Genomic DNA, 21,400 nt, shown 5'->3' with positions numbered 1-21,400 from the left:
TCGAATCTAAAAGTACGGACTCGGTAAACAATATATCCGTTAAAAAGTGGATGTGCTATCATGTTTCTTATATGTTTTCTTCGAGTATAGTTTTAAAAAGTAAAATAACAAAAATACCGAGCTCGAAGGAAAATACAAAACGGAAAATCCTATAGCAAATGGCAAAATCAAAAGCTCAAACACATCAAACGAATGGAAAACAACTGTCATATTCCTGACTTGTTACATGCATTTAAGCTTAAGAATATCAGTGCTAAATTTAAAACATGGTAAATAGTTGAAGAAAATAATATTTGTAATACAAAACATTCTTCATCTAATAGAAAAACTATATAAAAAACAAAATACTTTTTAAATCTCATGCGTCCGAAGCGTTATCTGAGTTTACTTTCATTGAAAACGCTCAAAGCGAATATTTGAAGGCATAGGATGTATAAAATTGTATACAGAAAAATGATGAATACAGCTTAAACACTGAGGTACAGAATGATGTACTTTATTATTATGAAATATTAAAGATAACGTTCTGAGAACAGAAACTTTAAAAAGAAAATAGGAAAACATTAGCTGATGTCAAACAGGAGTACTGCGTTTTGACGTGAGTTACAGTTTACCGCCAAAATATTTTCAACTGAGAGATCAGAAGTATAACAAGTACTGTGAAGTACGTAACATTGATCCGGAATTGTTTCTTTAAATTGTCGACATGCTATCACTTAGCATATTCTTAATAGAAGGTTTTATTTCAAATTAAAATTAAACGTTGTTGTGTTAGCATATCGAATCGATAGAAGGTATACTATTTTTGATAAAAGATAAATGAAAAATTAAAAGGAATCAAATATTTAAATATGTGTTTATAGGTAAACTATCTGTCTTTGAATAAATAGATAAGCGTTGTTAGTTGAAAGTTTGTATGTAATTAATTGGCTGATAGACCGAAACATTATGAACCTGACAACAAAACAATGAATGATTTATGTTAAACAATCTATCGTTGTCGAATATATGTACATTGTAAATCATAAGTAGATATAGGAAGATGTGGTATGAGTGCCAATGAGACAACTCTCCATCCAAGTTAAAATTTAAAAAAGTAAACCATTATAGGTCAAGGTACGGCCTTCAACACGGAGCATTGGCTCACACTGAACAGCAAGTTATAAAGGGCCCAAAAAAATTACTAGTATAAAACCATTCAAACGGAAAAACTAACGGTCTAATCTATATAAAACGAGAAACGAGAAAAACGTATGAACTACATAAACAGACGACAACTACCGTAATCAGATTCCTGACTTAGGACAGGTGCAAACATTTGCAGCGGGATTAAACGTTTTAATGGTACCAAACCTTCTCCCTTTTCTGAAACAATAGTATAACATCACAACATAGAAAAACACACGATAAAATATCAATTAGAAGGCTTAACTCAATCAAAAAACGTAAATTAACACACAATGAACGAATAAATTTGATAAGGTTTAGCCAAATCTGAATAAAATTATTTTGGATATCTGTGTATTTACTTAATAATTAGTGTATGTGTGTGTGCAACAGTGCCATTATGTGTGTCATGAATTTTACAAGACCCTTGTCTGTTTATGAATACGGAAAAACAACGTAGGAAAAATGATAAATCGCACATATTCCTATCAGATTTAAACTCGTGTCGGTTTAAACGTGCATAGTTGAAATGCTGATGTCTCTTTGTTCAGTATTGGGTTCGTGCAAGTTATTTTGTTTTCATGGTCATTTGTGTGAATATCACCTGACATCATCCCCAGTTTTTGGTGGGGTTCGTGTTGCTCAGTCTTTAGTTTTCTGTGTTGTATTTTGTGTACTTTTGTTTGTCTGTTTGTCTTTTGTCTTTTTTAGCATGACGTTGTTTATTTTCGACTTATGAGTTTGAATTTCCCTTTGGTATCTTTCGCCTCTCTTTTATCAGTCATCTATGAGAGCCGTTAGAATAAGATGTCTTACCTGCCTATTTTGTAAGCAACTTATTAGAAAAAAGCGTTAATACAGCGTGATGACAAGTGTTGAAGTGATTTTTTTTACGTTCACAATTTATAACTATGGTACTCCTATAACAGCATGAGTGATTTTCCTCATTTTAATGAACACAAACTGTTCACATTGAAATGTATTGTGCTATTGCAACCAATATATTAAACATCATTTAAGCTGTAAGACAAAAGAGCGCAAACAAGCATCAACTAAAGGAAGGGTGTCGGTCGGATACATGTTTTAATATTCTATTGCATTCGTACTCCGTTTAAATTACTCAAATTACACATTCCGCGGCGTCTGCATGTAACCGTTCTACGAGTTTAAAAAAAGCCCTGAGTTTAGTCCTAACGAAAAAAAAAAACCTACAGCAAAATTAAGGAACAATGACTACATAAGCCTCAGGATCACGATCACCAAATATTTCACCTATACAACAAATTTGTATCGATACTTACGAGAAACGTGTTGTCATTCTTATATTTAAGAAACTAAAATAGCTGTCTAATCTGTGAATGTCCGCTTGTATCCTAATCCTTATCTTCAATGTTTGGCTGAGTACGGATTTGCATATCGAATGAGTAAAGTATAGCTGAAGACGCTAACCCTGATGATTTCATTTTTAGCTCTCTTGGCACACAGGGCCAAGTGACTTTTCTAATCACTTGGTGTCCGTCGTCCGTCGTTGTCGTCCGTCGTCCGTCGTCTGTTTACTTTTACAAAAATCTTCTCCTCTGAAACTACTGGACCAAAATTATCTAAACTTGGCCACAAACATTATCGGGGTATGTAGTTTTGAAAATGTGTCCGATGACCCTGCTTGCCTACCAGGATGGCCGACCTGGCTAGATACAGAACATAGTGGTAAAATGCAAGTTTCCCTAAAAAAAAACGTTATAAGTAGAGAAAATCGGACAAGTGCAGAAATGTTCAGAATGTTGAGTTCTACAAATTGTCCCTTTAAGTCCAAACTCTCCGAGGATTTCTTATAGGAGTTAATGCCCTAAACACATTTATTTAAAAACCAGTTGTTGGCATGACACGGGTTATGTTCTTCTCATATATGTTATGATGGTATGATACTAAACCCCTAACGGGAAGGATTGTGCCTGATATTCATATGATGAAGACATAATCTTTCAATCAGTTTAATTGAAGTCTGGAGCTGGCATGTCAGTTAACTGCTAGTAGTCTGTTTTTATTTATGTATTATTGTCATATTGTTTATTTTCTTTGGTTACATCTTCTGACATCAGACTCGGACTTCTCTTGAACTGAATTTTAATGTGCGTATTGTTATGCGTTTACTTTTCTACATTGGCTAGAGGTATAGGGGGAGGGTTGAGATCTCATTAACATGTTTAACCCCGCCGCATGTTTGCGCCTGTCCCAAGTCAGGAGCCTCTAGCCTTTTTCAGTCTTGTATTATTTTTAATTTTAGTTTCTTTTGTACAATTTGGAGTTTAGTATGACGTTCATTATCACTAGTTTTATTAATTAAGCCTATTATTTAGGGTCTGATTGATGTCTTTTCAGTTTAAGTGTTGTATTTTTTTTTTGTAAGCTAATTTTGATGTCTATAAGTAAAGATTCATCATTAAAGCACGCGGATTAACCATTAACTTACATGATATGACGTCACTCAAGCAACCAATGTGACGTCGCACGAGCCACCTATGCATTGTAATTGTAATTGTCATCCGTATAACAATATGTAAAAGTCAGATATATTTTCAGGGTAAAAGGGATACGATTTCTAATAGTAGTAGATGCATCTGTCATGCGCAATGTATCGTCTGAAAATACCAGTGTGCCAATAATGATGATTCCTGAAATGTCTTTTTTTATGATCAAACAAAACAGGAAGTTTCGGCGATTAATGCTCTTGAACTTGTATTAATATCATCAAATCTCCAATTTCAAATTTATAGATTTTTCTTTAAAAATTATATGGTGTTGATACGTTTTTCACTACGTAACTGACTGGTTAATAGACAAAAAATGAAGTCAGTTCCCATTTGATTATGTTATGTCATTCGAATGGAAATTTATGTATCAGCGCCATATAATTTGTAAAGAACAATCTATGGATTTGAAATTGATAATTTTAAGACAAGTTTAAGAACGTTTTTTGCCGATGCTATGAGCTTTCTTTACAAATATTTACCTATTTGAAAGAACTTAGTCAGTAATATTTCAGTAGATTTTGTGTTTTCCGTTATAGTTCAACAAGCCAAAGTTGTACGCAAAATTTTACCAAAATCTGTTACACAGCCCATTTACTGTTTTCTTGATCTTAATCATGTTAATGTAATGAGGATGTTGGAGTTTGTGCTATTTAACAATCCCAATCAAGACTAAACAAAGGTTAACAGGGTTATTTCCCCTAAATTTCTTAATATTTTCTTTTTTTTCTCCCATTGATAATTGTTTATTATTTTCATGCAATATTATTACACTAACTAACACTAACGTTGATCCAATGGTTTAAAATTTTCCCTTTTTTTAATTCTGACATAATAGAGTTTTTGCGTATCAATTTGCTACACATTTTCTTTATATGTCTAAGAGAGAAATGCACACCACAGATAACAGGTAATAATTCGGCAAAGCCCGTTTCGTCCACATAAGACTCATCAGTGACGCTCGAACCAAAAACGTTAAATGGATAAATCAACAAATGTATATCAACAAATGTCCGTATTTGTACGAAATACGACTGTAAAAGTTACGCCAGTATTTTAGACACATGTGATAAAAAAAAACACTTGGGGACTAAGAAACAGAATAAAATTGATAGTTAAGTGAGTATTCAGTTACCAACTAACAAAAGTAATCTAATCATGTATTATAGATATAAATAACAAGAAGTACACTAACTAAAACCGAACTTTATCAGTGATTCTTGATGTGTTTGTTATCTTTGTTTATTATTTGATTTTAATAGTCTTTTTTCAGTTTCCGCACTACAGTTGCAGGCTAGGGACGATCTATAGGGGTCGAAACATTGAATAGAAATATGTCTTCTGTTGTAGATCGATTACTTTAAACATTGATAAAGGATTACACAATATAGCATATATAGAACACATAGATGGAATCTAAAACACGCATGTATACGTATCCTTTTAAAAAACTAAAACAAAGATCTACAAGTACAAAAATGCAACATTTTCCAAATGTTAAAATCTTGTGCATCTAGATTATGGCTAGTTATGGAAGTTGAAAAAGGCAATCATATGAAATCATGTAATCGATCCCAGTTAAAAGATCGAAACAATAGGAGTAAAAGCAAAAAGAAATTAGATACCAAGGGAGCATTCGAAAATCATACATTCAATAGATAAAAATGACGAATGGACAAACACAAACAAAACATCACATAGAAACATAAAGACTGATCAACAAAACGAATTTCACCAAAACCATGGGGTAAACAGTTCCTGCTCTACGTGTAGCACACTTCGTGTTGAAAAAATGTTTTACTGCTAAATAAATTTCTCGGATTTCGATTGATGATTGTCATATCGATAAAAATACTATATACCCGGACGATGCTAACCATTACACCCTAAGAACTTCGAGCAAATGTCTACGCTGACAACGTCTATATTGAGAATATACAAACATCGCTTAATGGTGTACTGTATTACTTCAAGGTGTTAAAATCTCAATATATACGGATATGAGCGTAGATAACTAATAATATTACATCCAGCAATATATATATATATATATATTGCTGGATGTAATATTAGCGTCTCTACATATGATGTTCGGGTGAAACTGTTTCAATTTTTTTTATTGTATAGAATTCAAGATTGCTATAGTTTAATAATCAGAATAGATTGATCTGATTCATTTTACATCGTGCTCATACTGATGAAGGATATCTGTTATCCGAAATATTTATAGTTACATTTGTTCGTTTATTGTCATTTTTTGGTGATATTGTACCCTTTTAGACTGGTTATATATATATATATATATATATATATATTAAAAAGAAAAATAAAAGGACTCCATGTGTTCTTACTTACCACCCATCTCTCAAAAACAGCTTCGGTGTCATTCGTGAGCATTGGAAAACAGTTGAAAAGATTTCCAAACTATCCAAGATTTTCCCCGAGCCTCTCATGATAGCTTTTAGGCAACCCAATAGTCTGCGTAACCTGCTTGTGCGGGCTGAAGTGTCTGATAATAGAAGTACTTCTGGAGAATTTCGTTCGTGTGATGAAAAACGCTGCAAATGCTGCCAACAGATGCATCACTCATCAACTTTTCACATTAAGGCAACCGAAAATAACTATACGATATTTTGCAATCTTAACTGCAAAAGTATGAATGTTATTTACATTCTAGAATGTTCGGTTTGTGGCCTCCAATATGTTGGTGAGTCAAAGCAGCCTTTCCACTAACGCCTCAATGGCCATAGGAGTGATATATTTAAGAAGCCACTTCTCCCAGTTTCTCAGCATTTCAGACAGTCTGGTCACAAACTTGATGACTTTAACCGCATGAAGATCCTAGTGATTGAACAGAACATTCACTGGAGTGATGCCCAGCGACAGGTTCGGGAAAGCTTTTGGATAAAGGAACTAAATGTACATCATCCAAACGGCATCAATAAAAGTACTAAGTTTTATTTTTCACTCATTTTTTAGATGTAAATATACACAGTCACGTATATTTGAGTATTGAGTTTTGTTTTATATTATGATGTTCAGGATTTTGGATTAAATCAATAGACCAAAACTTACCTGTATTATTAAGCTATTTTTATACATATAATCAGTATTGTTAAAATAATTGACACTGAAGAAGGCTATTTGTTAAGCCGAAATATTTGTCAACACGATTTATTAACAACATCCTCGTATAATACCATCTTATATTAGTATCGTTGTGCAAATCTCTAGACTTATATACATATATATATATATAAAACAACGAATAACTTTTCCAACCGCATATGCATGTTGGGGTTGATCCATTTGCCTGTGATCCCACTGAAATTTTAATATTGTAGATTACTAGTATCCATGATCTGTTATTTTTAAAAAAAACTTTCATTTAACCGTGTGCCAAAACGAGCATATGGAGCTTATTGAAACACATCTGGCTAGTTCAGAGCTCCTAATTTCAAATATGGAATTTTTCACATCGTATTTTCCTTACTCCTTGATCTTAAATGATGATGCATACAATCTTCATCTTGGGAGAAGGAGGGTTTTCATCAAGAATTCAAGTGAAAATAAACACTTTCTGAATACTGAACACCCAGTAACCCGAAAAATTAATAATTCATTCCCGAGTCCATACCATAGGGGCCAGCTGAAGTACGCCTTCGGGTGCGGGAGTTTCTCGCTGCATTGAAGACCCATTGGTGGCCTTCGGCTGTTGTCTGCTCTATGGTCGGGTTGTTGTCTCTTTGACACATTCCCGATTTCCATTCTCAATTTTAAGTGTATTTAAATACCGAATTCTCGCAAAAATTAAGTCCAAAGCATGACGTCCTTAAAAGGCCGCTCACTCATATTTTTGAAGTACTCAATATTTTAAAGATATCAATATTTTACTTATTTCTTTAAACTATTTGGATTTAATTTATTTGGATATCTCAATATTTCATCGTTTCCAGTGGTGAAGTGTTTTGTTTTTCTCCATTTTATAATTTTTGTTCTGAAATTCATCAAGTTCTTTTCCTTTCCTAAGAAATATTCAACACACAATATCGTATATAAAGAACGTTTTTATTACAATAAATGAATAATTGATCATGATGATGGACACTTGTTGATAGTATGTACTTATCATTTAGCATTGCACATGGTCATACTCGAGGGTCTGGTTGATGGATCAGGTATACAGAATAAAGAATATTGGATCAACAAATTAAAGAAAAGGGAATAATGGGATACACGAATATAAAACATAATTCTGCAAAAATAAAAACTAATGTACACAAATACTGATTACAGAAATAAAAGATTAAATGAAAAACGGAAACGTGCACATTCTGTATATATAATAAATAATAGTAGGAAATATTAAAATTAGACCTTTTAATTGATTTAAGCTATGCCAATTCGTGACAATCAGTTTTGTTTCTATTTTTGTAAGGGGGCTCGGTGGCCCAGTGGTCTAAGTAGTCGAACTACTGTATCATTAGCCAGTCAACACTGAGGTTGTGAGTTCGAATCCCGCACGGGGTAGGTGCAGTCGACTCTATTCTTAATTGACTAGGATTGTCAGTTTTCCTACCGAAGGTCGGTGGTTCTCTCCATGCACTCCAGCTTCCTCCACCAATACAAACTGACCGCCACGAAATAGCACAATAGCATTGAAAGTGGCGTTATACACCAATCAATCAATCAATCAATCCTTTTGTAAGCATGTTTTTTTTTTCAAATTTACGTGGTAATTTTATTAAACTGGGAAAGATACATATTTAGGATCAAAAGAAAAACATTTTTTTTCTTTTTTTAATTGTTAAAAATATTGTCATGTCAGGGCCTTTTGTAGCTGCCTCGAATGTGACCAACCGAATAATACTTATCACCGAGTTTGTGCTTACATGAAAAACACGACGTGTGCCATACGTTGAGCAGGGTATGCTTTTATAAAGTGTTAATATTATTACCTAGCACTGAATCAATCGCTGTTAGTGAACGATTCGTCCCGAAAGGTATCATCAGCTCAGTAGTTGGTGCTTCAATAATGGGATGATTTACAAAACAGGTCTCTTTTGAATATGACTCCAATTTAGGTATGTATACATCCTTGGCATTTTATTGTTTGGAGTTCTAGCGTTTCTGATGTACACAAACTAAAAAAGGCACTTTGAACGTATTATATGTATGCCGTGCTAATTTCATACAAAAAGTGTAATGGTTCAAGAAAAGGACAAACAGACAGCAACCAAACAGCGTGACTATTGAAGATATCTATACGTTCGCATACAAACTTCAACGACTGACGTCAGTAAATTGTATATCTCTTTATGTCTCAATTTCAATGGAACAATTTACCCTAATACACAATAATATTCAACAACTTACCCCTACTACATAATGTAATTCAACAACTTACCATACTACACAATGGCATTCAACAATTTATTACCCTACTACACAATGGTATTGAGCAATTTACCCTTCTTCACAATGGCATTCAACAGCCTGTCCTACTACACAATGGCATTGAACAACTTACCCTACTACACAATGGCATTCAACAATCTGTCCTTCTACACAATGGCATTGAACAATTTACCCTACTACACAATGGTATTCAACAACTCACCCTACTACACAATGGTGTTCAACAACTTACCCTCCTACACAATGGCATTGAACAATTTACCCTACTACACAATGGTGTTCAACAACTTACCCCACTACACAATGGCATTCAACAACTTACCCTACTACAAAATGGCATTCAACAACTTACCCTACTACACAATGGCATTCAACAACTTATCCTACTACGCAATGGCATGTTCCCTCCTACACAATAGCATTCAACAACTCTGGTGGACAGTTATCTCATTAGGAATCATATCAATTCTTCTAATTTTTATTTTGATGTTAAAAGAAATGTTCGACAACAGTTCTCGTTATTTGTAAAAAAGCAGGGTGTTTCATTCTAACAATTTCTTATTTTTTTCTTTCAACACCATTTGCCACCTCTGGCACTATCATAAAAACGTTATTTTGCGACCTTTTCCTAATCTCCAACTCATTTCATCATTTTGATTTGGGTCTAAGTAGTCGAACTTCTGTATCACTAGCCAGTCATCACTGAGGTTGTGAGTTTGAAGCCCGCACGGGGTAGGTGCACTCGACTCCAACCTTAATTGACTAGGATTGTCAGTTTTCCTACCGAAGGTCGGTGGTTCTCTCAATGCACTCCAGCTTCCTCCACCAATAAAAACTGACCGCCACGAAATAGCACAATAGTATTGAAAGTGGCGTTATACACCAATCAATCAAACAATCCTTTTGTAAGCATGTTTTTTTTTTAAATTCATAATTATCGATATTTTTCTACCGAAAACACTATCTTGCATGGGCTAATAAAAATCAGTGTCTGAACATGGCTGGTTCTCTCACCCTCGCAAACTGTTGCCTACAAAGATTATACCTATTAAGATACTAATTAGTACAGAGGACAAGGATTCCTTACAATTTATTATGACATTTTGTTTTAAATGGAAACGAGATGGATAACGTTGTTTATGACATTTGATTGTCGAGTCTGCGATATTTTGTCGAGGAAGCGAGACATACAGTGATCCTATTTTCAGTCGCTGTCGACTTCGGTTACATTTATTCTGTAGTTTTAATTTTTTATAGATAACAATAACGTTGTCAAATTTACGTGGTAATTTTATTAAACTGGGAAAGATACATATTTAGGATCAAAAGAAAAACATTTTTTTTTCTTTTATTAATTGTTAAAAATATTGTCATGTCAGGGCCTTTTGTAGCTGCCTCGAATGTGAACAACCGAATAATACTTATCACCGAGTTTGTGCTTACATGAAAAACACGACGTGTGCCATACGTTGAGCAGGGTATGCTTTTATAAAGTGTTAATATTATTACCTAGCACTGAATCAATCGCTGTTAGTGAACGATTCGTCCCGAAAGGTATCATCAGCTCAGTAGTTGGTGCTTCAATAATGGGATGATTTACAAAACAGGTCTCTTTTGAATATGACTCCAATTTAGGTATGTATACATCCTTGGCATTTTTTTGTTTGGAGTTCTAGCGTTTCTGATGTACACAAACTAAAAAAGGCACTTTGAACGTATTATATGTATGCCGTGCTAATTTCATACAAAAAGTGTAATGGTTCGAGAAAAGGACAAACAGACAGCAACCAAACAGCGTGACTATTGAAGATACCTATACGTTCGCATACAAACTTCAACGACTGACATTAGTAAATTGTATATCTCTTTATGTCTCAATGTCAATGGAACAATTTACCCTAGTACACAATAGTATTCAACAACTTACCCTTCTACATAATGTAATTCAACAACTTACCATACTACACAATGGCATTCAACAATTTATTACCCTACTACACAGTGGTATTTAACAATTTACCCTTCTTCACAATGGCATTCAACAACCTGTCCTACTACACAATGGCATTGAACAACTTACCCTACTACACAATGGCATTCAACAACCTGTCCTTCTACACAATGGCATTGAACAATTTACCCTACTGCACAATGGTATTCAACAACTCACCCTACTACACAATGGTGTTCAACAACTTACCCTCCTACACAATGGCATTGAAAAATTTACCCTACTACACAATGGTGTTCAACAACTTACCCCACTACACAATGGCATTCAACAACTTTCCCCACTACACAATGGCATTCAACAACTTACCCTACTACAAAATGGCATTCAACAACTTACCCTACTACACAATGGCATTCAACAACTTATCCTACTACGCAATGGCATGTTACCCTCCTACACAATAGCATTCAACAACTCTGGTGGACAGTTATCTCATTGGCAATCATACCAATTCTTCTAATTTTTATTTTGATGTTAAAAGAAATGTTCGACAACAGTTCTCGTTATTCGTATAAAAGCAGGGTGTTTCATTCTAACAATTTCTTATTCTTGTCTTTCAACACCATTTGCCACCTCTGGCACTATCATAAAAACGTTATTTTGCGACCTTTTCCTAATCTCCAACTCATTTCATCATTTTGATTTGGGTCTAAGTAGTCGAACTACTGTATTACTAGCCAGTCAATACTGAGGTTGTGAGTTCGAATCCCGCACGGGGCAGGTGCACTCGGCTCTAATCTTAATTGACTAGGATTGTCAGTTTTCCTACCGAAGGTCGGTGGTTCTCTCCATGCACTCCAGCTTCCTCCACCAATACAAACTGACCGCCACGAAATAGCACAATAGTATTGAAAGTGGCGTTATACACCAATCAATCAATCAATCCTTTTGTAAGCATGTTTTTTTTTAAATTCATAATTATCGATATTTTTCTACCGAAAACACTATCTTGCATGGGCTAATAAAAATCAGTGTCTGAACATGGCTGGTTCTCTCACCCTCGCAAACTGTTGCCTACAAAGATTATACATATTAAGATATTAATTAATACAGAGGATAAGGATTCCTTACAATTTATTATGGCATTTTGTTTTAAATGGAAACGAGATGGATAACGTTGTTTATGAATTTAAATTGTCGAGTCTGCGATATTTTGTCGAGGAAGCGAGACATACAGTGATCCTATTTTCAGTCGCTGTCGACTTCGGTTACATTTATTCTGTAGTTTTAATTTTTTGTAGATAACAATAACGTTGTCAAATTTACGTGGTAATTTTATTAAACTGGGACAGATACATATTTAGGATCAAAAGAAAAACATTTATTTTCTTTTTTTAATTGTTAAAAATATTGTCATGTCAGGGCCTTTTGTAGCTGCCTCGAATGTGACCAACCGAACACTTATCACCGAGTTTGTGCTTACATGAAAAACACGACGTGTGGCATTCAGCAACTTATCCTACTACGCAATGGCATTTTACACTCCTACACAATAGCATTCAACAACTCTGGAGGACAGTTATCTCATTGGCAATCATACCAATTCTTCTAATTTTTATTTTGATGTTAAAAGAAATGTTCGTCAACAGTTCTCGTTATTTGTAAAAAAGCAGGGTGTTTCTTTCTAACAATTTCTTATTCTTTTCTTTCAACACCATTTGCCACCTCTGGCACTATCATAAAAACGTTATTTTGCAACCTTTTCCTAATCTCCAACTCATTTCATCATTTTGATTTGGGGATTAAGAAGATTCTTATGACCGGCAATTTAAAGCCGTATTTCGAAAACAAACTATCTCCATGATTTCGACGTTTGATTGACTTTTTCTGTTGATTGTACTTCTTATCATGTTCTAGTTGTTTTTTTCTCTGATAATGATTACAAAAACTGGATGAGACATAAAGAACATAGTGGTTTAACACAGTAGCTTGCAGTGCGTGCTCTTGTTCGTATCATTCTGAAACTTTATCAGTATCGTTAATCCTCCGATATCTGTTATATATTTTTTTGTCTATAAGTGAAATATTTTTGACAAATAAATGATGCTTTCTATTCAAAAAGTCATCAATATATTATGCTTTAAACTGTCAACATCCGGCACACTCTTTCCGTGTACAAATGATTCATCAGTGGCGCTTGAATTGAACCAAGTTATTATTCATTTATAGATTAAAAAGATTCGAACGCTGTGAAGGTCAAAGAAAGTGACGGTTGAAGCAGTCACAATATTTTTTTTATATATACATGTATATTTATAACTGCAGGACAGGATTATACCAAAATGATTTTAAAATAAAAATAACACTTTATAAATTTGGTTCGTTTTGAGCGTTTTTCTGGATTCACCTTCATCAGGAACTCTCAAAGACACAGATTTGAAAGCCAAGTATGTATAAATACCGAAGCATTCGAAGAGCAAAGATGAAATGAAAACATGGCAAAATTCATCAAAGGTAAACATTGCCTGATGGAAACCTTAATTTTTGTTATAAATCATGTCAGTACTGAAGCACTGACTGCTGTCTTGACTAAGTCCTAGAAAATGAAAATGGCACTTTGTAGAGTATTTGCATCCGAAGCTCTTATCTATATTTATCTTCATCAGGGACAAATATGTATTGGCATGTATAAGAAATAAAACACTAAGATGATATACATATTTATTAAAAAATAAAATCCAGATAAAATAGATTAGATCTGTTATTCCAAAATACATATTCATACAGATTGGTTGAAGTTTCATGTAGTAAAATATAGATCAGTTGTTTTAAGCATGCAAATTATCAGTCACTTTGATGTAGACCTACCAAAAACATTGTTCAAATAAGATATAATAAAGAAGGGAAAGATAACCCATAGTAAATAATTAGCAATCTCAGACAAAACATAGATTATTCATAAAATCCCTCTGAATTTATTCGAGAAATAATTCCATTGTCTTGCATCTTCCCTAAGTTACAAGACAAACATGTAGTACACGTTAGTTGTTGTTTGTATCTATTCTTCTATTCAGTTTTCTATTCTAATATCTTTTCCATTTTCTTGCTTATATTTTCTTTGATTCTACATGATAAAAAGAATAATAAAAAAAAAATAACATTCACATATTTTTATTTCAATCTCGATTTTCAAAGAATATTACAAAACATGTATTAGGTAGTAAACAGACATTTTATATCCATAAGTTCACCATACTAATACATTAATGAAACTTACAAAAACTGAAGGTGGATCGAGAGGATTATCGTCTCCTACTATGCATGCATTACTGGACGTTTTAAATCACAATCATGACAGGCTTGACAATCGGTAAAACTACAGATTATACAACTATTCTGGTTCTAAGGCTATTAAAATATGTCGCTAGCTAAATTTGGTTTACAAAAAAGTCGGCAGGCAGACATGTCACCAAACCAGGACATATCATTCTGACTCCGAGCTGACCAGTCTTTGCTCTTACTCCTTAATGCCGCGTGCTTGATATGACATTGGTATTTGCAGCAAATACCAATTTTAAAGTCTGTTGTTTGATCATGACCTTCCGCACCCGAGGCGAAAACGCTACCACGAGACCATCGAGGCGGTCCGTTGACATATCAAACGTACAGTATTTACATATCAAAATGAAATAAACAATAATTTCCATATGACACAATGTCCCGATTTTACTACATTGCTTTATTCAAGAACGTTGACGTCGAATTCAAACCCTAAATTTGGCATAAAATTTAGATTTCAAATATTGCACGTCATATGTACTTGTGTACCAAGTTTAAAGTAAATTGACCACAACTTTCTGGGGAAAAACCTTGACAATTTTTTTTAACCTTATTGGGGAAGATGAACGGATCAATCGACGGCTTATAATATAGACCGAAAACATATTACTATACAATCATAGTATGAGCATACAAATATAGCGCTTCAAGTCATAAATGTGTTACAAAATGATAGCAGTATAGCGCATCGGACGCATGAAATTAATAAAGTGATGTTTATTTTTTAGATCCGCGTTCGTCAAATAAAATTGTAAGTTTAAAATCATTTACCTAGTTTCTTTTCTGATTCTTTACATGATTCTGAACAGTTTTACACATTCAATTCAAGTGATCAGCTATATATAAATTAAGTTTGATAGTAAAACAAAAATTACATGATATGAATTCATTATTTAAGTCAGCACTACGTCTTCTGTTGGCGTTATTCGTGATAATAATATATAGATCCAATAACAATGTACAGAAATTTCATTGACACAATGACTAGTATTTTATTTATTTACCATCCGTATATTATTTCGCAAATTAAGTACGTGCCATTTTCATTTGAATTTTTACAGTTTGTTCTAATTGGATATGTTCAACTACTGTCAGAAGTTAGGCAGAGGACTGAGCACTCAGAAACATGTTTGACCACGACACATTTTCATTTGCCAGTCACAAGTCAGGAGCCTGTAATAAAATGGTTGTCGTTGGTTGCTGTCTACCATATTTTTTTTTATATTTTATGCATAACTCAGGTCATTGGTTTCCTTGTTTTACTTGTTTTACTTGTTTTACTTGTTTCATATTTAGTCATGTCCAGGACTTACAATACGGTATGAGTAGTTCTCATTGTTGAAGGCCCTACGGTGACCTATTGTTCTTATATTTACGTTACGGTTGATAGTTATCACAGTTGTATGCGTACTACATTTTGTTATTATGCTATGGTAATTTTTGTATTCTTGTCTTTCATTTTTGCTTATGTACTTTATCTATGGAGTGTCTATATGCCATTTTGATTTTCTTTGTTTAAATAGTTATTTGTTTTAATAGTGATTAAGATAATAACACAATGTTGACTGCTGTACCCCAATATTTGACATTTTTGCCTAGTATGTCTGTTTGTTTTGCTCACATAGTTGTCAATATAATGGACTGCAATACGATTGTCATACAAGTGAGAGGTTTAGCTAGCTATAAAACCAGGTTTAATCCACCATTTCCATATAAGGAATTGCCTGTACCAAGTCAGGAATATGACAGTTGTTTTCCATTCGTTTGATGTGTTTAAGCTTTTGATTTTGCCATTTGATAAGGGACGTTTTGAATTTTTCTTGGGGTTTGGTATTTTTGATATTTTTTTACTTTTTTCATTATATACACGAATGAATCTCAACATGGTCTTTAAATTTGTCAAATCAACTTTCAAAATACTTCATGTCACATTCAGCCGGCTTTTAGGTTCTTCAACACCTTTGTATGTATTCTCAATAGCTCCATAAATGTCAGGTTTTCGTCTGTTGCATGGAAATAACCCTAGCAAAAAGTAAACATAAGCAAGCTACCAAAGGGATCTGAGGTTTATAGACATGGGTACAACATTAAATTGACAACAATGTGTGAGCAAAACAAACAGACATAATAGGAAAAAATGTCAACAATTGGGGTATAGCAGTCAACATTGTGTTATACTCTTAATCACTATAAAATTATTTAGAGACAACAGAAGGAAATCAATGTTTAAATCTTATAAATCATGATAAGCGTTTCTTGCTTTATATGTTAACGTACCTGAACATGCTCCTAAGGTACAGATTACGGTGAATATGTTGGAACCAATACAATCTTGTCCATTGTTAGATTTTGATGGGCTGTCACAACTTCTCTTTCTATATCGAATACCATTACCGCATGTGACAGAACATGGTCCAGTCGACCAGGAACCCCACTGACCATCAACTATAACAGATGAAACTTTATTTGAATAAGTTTTCGAAGTTTATATATATATACATATTTAATATTTGACAGCATTATTGTTTTCAAAACATTTATCTTTTTAGACTCAAGACAATGTAGATTAATGAGAAAAAAAGGTTAGCGTGATTACCGTTGAAACCAATTGTAAGTAAAAAAAAACACATTTATGTTAAAAAAAACCCCAACATATCTCTATTATTGAAATGTTTGTGTGGGACTTAACAACGTCTGTTTTTTGTCACAAAGATGCTTTCAACAAAGATACAGCTTTTTATCAGGTGCCATGAAATGAAACGTTATGTTCAGCTGTTCATACCATAGGACACACAAAAGAAAATATAACCTTTCCAAAGTTAATTCAAACTTATATGATCGATTTGTTGGCAAAGTTGCAAAAAACAATCGGCGCTAGATGTAGCTGTTAGAAGTAGAGGATACCGATACGGGTTTTTGAGGTTGTTGAAATTCTTGTTCGCAAAAAGACCTTAGAGAGGTTTGGCTATTCAAAATAATGTTGGTTTAAATGTTCATCAATTTAGCAATCTTTACAAAAACTGAATCATAAGAAATATTTTCAATTTTAAGTGTAATTGATGGAGGCTTTCTCACCAATCTGTTCTACATAACAGAATAACAGTTATCTGTAGTGTCGTTATAAACTCGGTATCCCGATAAGTTATAAATGTCTTCATAATGATCAGTATGTTCATTTTTTTCACTGTATAATTGGTTTAAACCGACTGCATTCCAAAAAAGGAAATCACGAAATTTTGCTTTTTTTTAGTCCATGAAGTATATGACATACGGAAGTTGACTTAACTTCGTTTAAAGTCTAAATATTAGTCTTTTATTGTTTCTTTATAAGCATTAAGTATCGATAACAAAAAAACTGGTAAACTTTTTTCAGTACATCATTGACACATTTCGCTACGTGTCTGCGTTGCTTTGATATTTGTTAAAGTCTCAATAAAGCAGTCCATAAATAAATTAGACCGCCTGTGTGGCATGTGGTTTCTTTAATCATAAAGACATTTGCAGATTTCTCACCTGAAATTATATCTTATGTAAAGTTTTATTTTTTCCAAAGCTAACATAGATCCAACAATTCTCTGGAACTTGTGTTTAATGCTAGAATTTCTGTTAATTTTGCCTTCGAAATGTGATAACTGCATTGTATTTTAAGCTTGTATTACGTACAATTTATTTTACTGTTATCACTCTACATATCTTCATAACGTGTCGCTAGGTAAACTTAAATTGCAACAGTAAAACAAACGTTTTACTAAGGTTAACTAAAAAAAAACCAATGCAATTATCTCCTAAATAGTTGTCACCTTTTAACATCAGTTTTTATTTTCAAACTGGAACTTTTTTTCTTCAAAATAAAAATTTCATCAGAACGCTTTTCTGGTTCAACCTTCACCAGGAATGCTCAAACCAACATTTGTTGTTAATATATTGGAATTTTATGCGAAGGTCATACAAGTTAGAGGTTAATTTACATGTAGCTATAAAACCAGGTTTAATCCACCATTTTTTACAAAAGGAAATGCCGGTACCATTTCAGGAATATGACAGTTGTTTTCCATTCGTTCAATGTGTTAGAGCTTTTGTTTTTGCCATTCGATAAGGGACTTTTAGTTTTGAATTTTCCTTGGAGTTCGGTTTTTTTGTAATTTTACTTTTTGCTATGATTCTGAACTAGAAACAGTCCGTTCCATCACCGTTTATTGGTCAGATTCATGAATATTTTAGCAGGTTTAGATCGAAGTTCTTTTATTTTTAAACATTTTGTATATTTGTTTTTTTAATCTCCCTGCCTTACCAATAAATTGGATACATGATTTCTTTAAACAGACATGGGTTTTATTTTGAATCCTGTAAATACAAATACCTGGACAATCACTTAAGCTGCAATCTGATGAATCCACACTCGACCCATTACAATTTTTTCCGCCCCTGGAAGGTAGTGGACTGTCACAAGTTCGATTTCTGGACAGAGTTCCGTTTCCACATGTGACGGAACATGTTGAGTTCGACCAGGAGCTCCATCCGCCATCAACTTTTAAATATAAACAAAAGTTTCTTCTAAATTATCTCTTAATTCTATAATGATTCATAAAAAAAACGTTTCTTTACAATTCTTAATTTGATTATCTTCATGTTTCAAAGGGAACTTTTCTTAGAAAGTTATGTCTTAAATTTCATGTCACAAATGTCAGTGCTTGTAATCTATGAATAGGTTTTAACTCATAAGATGCAAAAGTGTAATGGTTGGGTATGATATTAAGAACAGAAAAAGATAGAAAATAGTTCAAACCACTACGCTTTCTCTCCACCTTGATATGCACTTTGTTCTTGAAAATTTGGAAACAAATATAACCAATTTCACATTGTGTGGTACTGTTTTCATCGCACTAGACAATTGCTGCCGTACTTTTGTGTTTAAAGTATTACTCACTGATTCAACATGTGAATATCTTTGTGTATTGTGAAATCTGCATACATAAGAATTAAATGATGTGTTTTGGAAAATTTATACGTAATGAAAGCAAATGACCATCATCTTTTAAGTGATAAACGCTTCCGTTCCTGCATTGTGATATGGATGCTTGCTTTTCTTTTGTATAAATAAAAATAACTGTAATTCAATGCTACAGCCACTTTTTCATCATTTCCAATTGTGATTGTTTTATATCATCATTTAGTTTATTACGAACAAGTTATAGAAGTCAATTATAAACTATAATTCATATAATGTATATTTTAATGACGATTGTGTGCCCTTCCCTTCTGGCACATCTATGGTTGGTTTACTCTTTAAATAAAACTAAGAAATACTAACCTGGACACTTTGATACATCAAAATCTTGTATTTTAGTACTATTTTCAGTGCAAGTGCCGGTAAAGAAGTCGGCTATGATTTGATTGGCAGCCCATTGAAACCAATCAGTCATGGAACAGCATATCAGTGGATTTCTGCCCATTGCCCTGCAAGTACCATTTAAATACACCTTAACGTATATATACTTCCTTTTGTAAATTTACAGTTATTCAATGAAATCATTTTTAATAACACAACGTGTAAAAACACGCGGTTAAAGACAGAAAATTAATGTACTATCATAAGATTTTAAATGAAAATATAGTAAAATCAATTTGTAATCATTAAAAATAAATATATTTGGGGAAAATTTGACATATAACATGAATAAGTTAACTACTAAAAGTAAAACTTCTTTCAACTAAGAATGGTAATTTTCATTCAAATTATGCGGTATTGAATCATGAGCTCTAAGTATATATGAAGATAAAAAAAAAAGTAGCGTTTTAAGATATGCCAATAATACTCACAAAATTTGAAACCTTGATACTTTCGCAAATATATTAGCTGATACCGTTGTCAACATGTTATCGAATAACGACCTGGATTGCAAATATTGCCAACATTTAAATAAAAGCAGGACATGCAATAAAGGAAATTAATTTGATATGCAATGGTCTTTTAATCATATGCTGTTTTTCAAAAAGTCGTTGACATACATCAGCGAGAACAAGTCAATAGTTGATAATTTTTGATATATCATACTTTTAAATAAATCATCACAACAAATGATGCTTATAAATGACTGTGTTAGATAAAGCACAGTTGTTTTCAATCCCCCTGTCTCTATATAAACAATAAGTACCGTTTCATTATCATATTCGCTGCATTTATCTAAACACAAAATGGGAGTGATCAGTATATAAAGAACAATACTGGAATATGATATATTTTACAGGATGACTAATATGGATTTTCACATGACATGGTATGATGAGTATGGCTATTGGAAGAGTGAAACTCTCGTCATATAATTGTGTTTCACTTGTTCCGTTGATTGATAGAGTTTGACTTTGTTAGTTTTTAGGGAATTCCCCTATTTGAATTTGTCTTTGAGTTTGGAATTTTGTTATACTTTGTTTACCTCCTCTGCACCCACCTGCACAAGGAGCTCCAAAAGCCACAAACGCAATAGTCAGATATATAATACCGAGTCACGTCAGGAGTCATGCGACCAAAAGGAACATAATAACACCAAGACAAATAAAAGGAAAACTGTAAAGAAAATCAAAAGATACACAACTTGAGCAACTAGAATGTATAACTCTAGACCATCTTGTATTATTTGTTTTGTCTGGGTACTTTCCGGTCAATTGATGATAAAGGTTTCCAGCTGCTAAATTAATACAAACTAAATAAAGTTGATCGTTTTTCTATATGTAAACTAAGATGCTCAAATGTTAAATTTCCTGTCGAAACAGGTAGATGGGTTGGTACATCCATGAAACACATGACTTGTCATTTGTGTAACTTGAATGAAATAGGTAATGAAGACCACTACGTGTTTGTATGTAACCATATCAAAGGAACGTCTCTTAGAACTCAATGCATTCCAACATAATATACACGTTATTCATCTGTATATTTAAATTATCTGGACTATTCTCATTATGTAATATTAAGGTCTTAAAGAATATAGCTATA

At 33.2% G+C, this 21,400-nt stretch overlaps 1 protein-coding gene and 1 long non-coding RNA gene across 6 annotated transcripts in view; one reads left to right on the top strand and one right to left on the bottom strand.

Moving 5' to 3' along the window:
* LOC127723409 (glucose dehydrogenase [FAD, quinone]-like) overlaps positions 1–21,400 on the top strand; it is a 483,936-nt gene that overhangs the window by 118,680 nt on the left and 343,856 nt on the right. The gene's annotated exons all lie outside the window — the stretch shown is intronic.
* LOC127723420 (uncharacterized) lies at positions 14,164–19,777 on the bottom strand. Its single transcript, XR_007992072.1, has 5 exons — positions 19,718–19,777; positions 18,767–18,934; positions 16,684–16,851; positions 15,178–15,207; positions 14,164–14,191 (listed from the first exon to the last, which is right to left on the bottom strand). It is a non-coding gene; the product is annotated as an uncharacterized LOC127723420 (long non-coding RNA).

Source organism: Mytilus californianus, unplaced genomic scaffold, assembly GCF_021869535.1.
Source record: "Mytilus californianus isolate M0D057914Y unplaced genomic scaffold, xbMytCali1.0.p SCAF_13, whole genome shotgun sequence".
Taxonomy (NCBI): Eukaryota; Metazoa; Mollusca; class Bivalvia; order Mytilida; family Mytilidae; genus Mytilus; species Mytilus californianus.
The sequence above is the reverse complement of the archived record's forward strand: the minus strand, read 5'-3'. Positions and strand labels throughout refer to the sequence as shown.